At 35.2% G+C, this 6100-nt stretch overlaps 1 pseudogene across 1 annotated transcript; it reads right to left on the reverse strand.

Annotated features, from left to right (window-relative positions):
* Positions 1–2486: 2486 nt before the first annotated feature.
* On the reverse strand, positions 2487–5059 carry LOC148879703 (laccase-15-like; annotated as a pseudogene). Its single transcript, XR_016109174.1, has 6 exons — positions 4952–5059; positions 4698–4848; positions 4321–4565; positions 3931–4059; positions 2863–3784; positions 2487–2776 (listed from the first exon to the last, which is right to left on the reverse strand). The product of XR_016109174.1 is annotated as a laccase-15-like (transcript).
* Between the last annotated feature and the right edge of the window lie 1041 nt (positions 5060–6100).

Here is a 6100-nt window from a genome sequence, read left to right on the forward strand (position 1 = left end):
TTTAGTTTTTTGTTTTTAAATTCTAGTTTTGAATATAATTATATAGTCTAGAAATTCTCTCTCTCTCTCTCTCTCCCCCACACTATCTCCAACTTTCTCCTAACTTATCTCTAATTTAGTAGAGACTTTCTCTCCTAAATTATCTCTAATTCTTATTTATTTACTCCCTCATTTTTTATCTACATCTATCTAAAGAAAGTTTGAATTAAAAAATTTAAGAATTACTTAAATATTCTAACAAAATTATATAATAACTTAAAAATATTTATTAAAAAGACAAAAATAATTATAATTGATTTAATAATATTAATAATTATATATTTTCTACAAAATTCATCACGAAATTATGTACAAACAATATAAATTATGATTTTATGGATTATTCAATCTAAATTTTATTCAAATAATAAAAATCTAACATTAAAAATGAAATATTATTTATATATTTCAATAACTAAATATCTGAAATAACAAAATATTAAAATTAATATTTAAATCAATTAATAATATATTTTAAATAGTTATTTACTAACCTTCAATTATAATAAATAGATTAAGATTTTAAATATATTAAGTTAAAAACTAAATATTTTAAATAATGAAATATTTAATATAACTAAATTTTAAATAGGTGAAATAACAAAATTATGTATTAATAGTACTATAATTTTATGGATTATTAAATTCAACAAGTAATTAATATTTTAAATTTTAAATAATGATATTATTTCAATAAATAAATAATATTGTAAATAACTAATTTCATTTATACCAATTAATAATTATAGAAAATAACTTTCAAAAAAATTATCGTTTATTAATAATAATTTAAAAACTTAATCTTTATTTACTATATATTTATCTATACTAAAATTAATATTTATTGTATTTCAGTAATTATTTATTATTTTTAGTGATAAATATATTTTCATTAATTATGTAGAAATATATTTTTCTTTTGTTATTTAATAGAAAGTATTCAATAATTATTGGAGTTTAAGCTACTGTTTTTTAGCTTTTTAAATTTAATTTATTATGTACTTTCACTATAAATTTTTAATAAGTATTGGAGATTAAACTATTGTTCATGGGTTGGTTCGATCCAGTTGTAGGTTGTTTGGCCAATCAAATCAACCTGATCAGGTTGGGGGATTGGCCACTCAGGTTATATCGGTTTGAGTTAATTTTTGGCTTGGTCGGTAGGTTCAAAATTTTAAACTTAAAAAATTAAATTTATAAATTAAGTTTAAATTTAAAAATTAAATTTATAATATAGACTATTTTAACCTAAGAAATATTGGAATTTTCCCACTTTCTCGTATTAAAATAATATATTTAAATAAACCCTCGTATTAAAATAATTTATTTAAATAAACCTTGACACATCTGGAGGAACTCGCTGGTGGTGGCACCAGTAATGATAGAGTTCCAAGGGTCTTCTTTTTGTTGGATATAGACCATGGTGCAACTGAAGATGGAGAAAAACCGCCCCAGTAGGTGAAGCTGCCACCGATGCGGGGAGCGTTCATGTGACCAGATTGAGAACCGCCGGTTAGATGTCCGCCTTTTGGGGGAGTTGTAGACGTCTTTGAATATGTGGAAGAATGATCTGCCAACGACACCCATGCCGAAAGCACCGCTGACCTCGTCTAGGATTCGGTTCGGGTCAGGGCTCTCAAGAAGTTTCCGACGTCCCCATCTGATTAGTAGAAATCTTTCTTTGAAGAGTTAACAAAAGAGAACAATGTCTCTGTTTTTGTTTTTCTCCATAACAGAGAGAGAGAGAGAGAGAGAGAGAGGGAGATGGTCTCTGTTTTTGTTTTTCTCCAGAACACAGAGAGAGAGAGAGAAAGAGAGAGTTGGTCTCTGTTTTTGTTTTTCTCCAGAACACAGAGAGAGAGAGAGAGATGGTCTCTGTTTTTGTTTTTCTCCAGAACATAGAGAGAGAGATGAATGGTGACCAAGGTCATCTCATTTTGACCGAGAAAAGGAAAGACAGAGAGAGGGGGAGCGTTTTGAATGAGAAGAGTAATTTTGTCCAAAAAATACGAATACAATTTCTATGGCATACATATAAAGACCTCGTATTTAAGTGCTTTTATTTGATATTTTTCAGAAAAAGCTAATTCGAAATTGTAATTCTTCTAAATGTGTTATTTTTGTTGCTATTGGGGCAAAAAGTTGCCCTTATCTGTTAGAATCCCTAATATTTAAAATTCAAGAAATTCTTATTTTTGTAAACCCATGCACTTCATATTAATATTATCAGAGTGGGATCTTAATTGGATTGGATTGAGGTGGATCCATCTGATCCAAGTATAAACATAGCTGGTTATTTATTAGATCCAAAACTACTGGTTTAATCAGGTCGAATTTCAAACTCGGACTCATATAATTGGAACCATTGACAACCTTATGCAAATAGAATTCATAGGCTCAGAAAATCTGCCAACAATTTACTCAGTTTCAACTTTCAAGCTTGCAAATGGGCAGACCGAGAAACAGAATTCCATTAGAAACCACAAATAAGATGTGTCATGAAATTACAAAGGATACAAACAAGGGAGCATGTCTTGGAAGAACGAAACGCTTTCATGGAGGATTATAGATTCAACAAAACCTCAGAGACGAGGAATACAATAGATTTAGCAGGGTGGCAGACCGGGACATGGAGGAAGCAGGCGAGCTTCTTCCTGTTCACCATCTTTTACTATGAACACAGCATTCATTCCCCACGTAAGATGACGTTCTAAATGGCAATGCATGAACCACACCCCTGAAAGAACAAAACCCACCAACATTACAAAGCAGCTCGATCGGGAGAGAGAGAGAGAGAGAGAGAGAGAGAGAGAGTTAAAATACCAGGATTATCTGCTCGGAATCTAATGGCACTCCACCCATTCTTGGGGACCAAAATGGTGTTCAATTCAGGAGGATCAACGAGGTTATACCTCAAGGGGTCCTTATTTTTGTCAAAATTCCCGAAACCCCATCCAACCTTATAAAAGCTGTAGCCATGTAGATGCATTGGATGGTCTTCTCCTGCAACCAAGTTAGTCCCTTGAAACACAAGCTCTACCGCAGAGTTATAATCCAGGAACTTCACCTCAGTGCCCCTTCTGGGCTGTGTAGTTGAAAACAAAAGGTGGCTTATCAGGAAAACGACTACCAAATTCCCCATTTATTCCATAGTAATAAGCCTGTAATATGTCAATCGGTGGGTTCACAAAGCTTATGTTGTTCATGCTAGCAGCCAGTCGTGTCCCGTTTGTCCCTTGACATGAATTGTATGGGCACCGGAAGGTGTTAGCGGAAATTGTGGTGATGATTCGAGTGTCCACAGTTAATGGAACATCGATGGGGTGCTCTTCATTTGCTAAGCTCCTCAGAGCGTTGGTGAAGACAACTGCGGCATTTGTGTCGTAGAAAGGGAGAAAGGGCAGAGAATATGGGGGCGACGTTGCAGCGTAGTTGCCACTGCCAGAGTACTGGAGAATTGCTGTGGTGGTCGTGTTATCGAAGTTGACACCCTGACCACTGGAGTAAGCTCTGGCAGCGATGTAGTACTGGTTTTGTGGTTGATTGGCCTCTAACAAGGCGTCAATGGTCTGGCCTGGGGATATCAAGATGTAGTCTCTTGTTAGTGGCTTGTTGTAGTTAGCGTCTCTTCCCACGACTGTAAGTTTATGTTGAGCGATGGCCAAGAAGAGATTGTCGTTCATTGCAGCATTGACTATTCGGAGTAGATAGGTCTTTCCTTGTTCCACAGGAAGCTTAAATGTTCCTACATTCAAAACAAGAGTAGAAATTAGATATCAGCTGAATCATTGAAGAATTAATTAAAGAAGCAATTAATTCTTCTTTTTTAATTAGTTAGTTGGACTTCTAGCTACTAGGACAGATGGAGCTAATTAATGAGCAGTTTGGTACCTGATTTTGAGCATGGAAAGAGATCACCTGGTTGTCCGTTTATGGTGAAAGCATCAGAGATATTGGGTTGACCTCCCGTTCTAAGGGCTTGCCGTAGCACCTGCATTACATCTCTCTTCCACCACTCTCCTGCAGTATTAATAATTGATAATTAATGTACATCAAACATTAATTTGAGACATAATATATTTGCATGTGTTAATCTAATTATATCTCAAGTCAGAGCTTTGGTGGTATCATCAGAGGAATTGAGTCCACGTCGTGTCCAACATGTCAGCATATCTATCCAAGTGGCAAATTTCAATTCTAATAAAATCCTCCGGCTGATGGGAACTTCAAAGGAGTGATTTGTGTGTGAATATATACAAGGAAGAGTACTTCTGTACTTGCCTAGTATGAGGGCTTGTTCTGCAACAGGCTTGGGGAAAGGGTAGGCAGTTCCATGCTTGGGATAAATGGCGATGGCGCCGTGGACAGTGGCTCGATTCCAATCGGTATGAGCGTGCCACCACAATGTCCCTTCCTCTTTGGAAAATATGATCTCGTACGAAAACATTCCTCCAGGTTGAATCGGGCACTGCGTAATATATGCAGGCCCATCCGACCATGGATTCCTCGGTTGCCTCACTCCATGCCTGCAACATACAATTGTTTAAGTCTCTCTCTCATACACAGAGATGATCAGAGATCCAAACTCTTAGTAAACAAGTGAAAATAATTAACTTTGATATAGAAATGGTGGACATTGGAGATGTGTACGTACGTACCAGTGAATGGTGATGTTATGTTTTGCCTTGTTATAAACATCGACGATCAACGTATCTCCCCTATGAACATGTAGAGTAGGCCCCGGAAATTGCCCATTTACAGTCAGGATTTCTTCGTGCTGCACAGCCTTGTGTAAGGCGTTTCCTCAATCTAAATACCAGAATATGAATGTTGTAGGGTTAGAATTAATAATGCGCTAATTAGCTTGTCTCAGTCATCTATATATATATATATATATATATATAGAACTTACCACGAAGGTATGACGAACCCAATCTCTGCAAGTCAGCAGGGGGCTATTGTTTAACACTAGAAACACTAGAAGGTGCAAGATCAAGTGCTGCTTTCTTGAGTAATCCATTTCTTGATTGAGAGATGTGGATCTTACACCTCTTGTAAAGGAGCTTTATATAGATTTAGAGTAGTTGCTGTCTGAACACTGAATTTTGAGCAAATAAATGGTAGCAAGTGAAGGTGATAGGTTTTGGTACTTGTCATTTTCTTTGACATGAATCTCTCTCTCCCTCCTTTCTTCATGAAATTATGTAATAGCTAGCTAGAAAGAACTATAATAGCTTAATTAAAAAAATGGCAGTTTTATTAATTATGGTGACTATAGTACATTGAATTATAGAGACTGTTTGGTTGGATGGAATTGGAATCTCATTCCCATTTCTGTTGGAATGACATTCCCCGGCCCATTTGAGGAATGGTGATTCCCTACCAACCCTTTCATTGAGAATGAAATCCCATTCCTACTGATTCTAATTCTCATTCCTGTCTGAACCAAATAAAATATGGGAAAATATCACTTCCATTTCATCAATTCTGGAGAAATTTAATCCCGACTGCAAACCAAACAGGCCCTTAGAATAGATATCTGGAACTAAAAGGATTGAGGGAATGGGATTATTTGTGGTGTGACATGAAAGTAAAATTAATAAATATAAAACAACAACAGTGCAGTGCATTTGTATGTCCTGACAATCAGTGGTAATGTCATAGAACTCGGTAGAAGCATATGAGTCAAAGTTTGGTAATCTACTACTAATATGTGAATATACAAGATTGTACTTTGGATGCAAATAATTTTTTCTTTTTGGTTTTGTTCTGTAGAAATTCAGTGACAATGTGATAGAGACCGATAAAATTATGTGAGTTGGGGTTCGGTGGTCTGCTACTACTCTGCTCTGTGAACATATTATTGGATGCACATAATTAGAAGTAATATTTAATCCTGTCTTTGGTATTATACAAAATAAGAGAGGAAATTCCTTAAAAGCATGGGGAAGCTAGAGGACATAATTGTTGCGATTTCATTACACGTACCAATGCAAAAGCATGGGAGTGCAAATCGTCAATGCAAATTCTAGTTCATTTCTGTTTTGATTTTTGTCTTGTT

Source organism: Nelumbo lutea, chromosome 1 (genome assembly GCF_056320005.1).
Source record: "Nelumbo lutea isolate HS-2025 chromosome 1, American lotus-T2T, whole genome shotgun sequence".
Classification (NCBI taxonomy): domain Eukaryota; kingdom Viridiplantae; phylum Streptophyta; class Magnoliopsida; order Proteales; family Nelumbonaceae; genus Nelumbo; species Nelumbo lutea.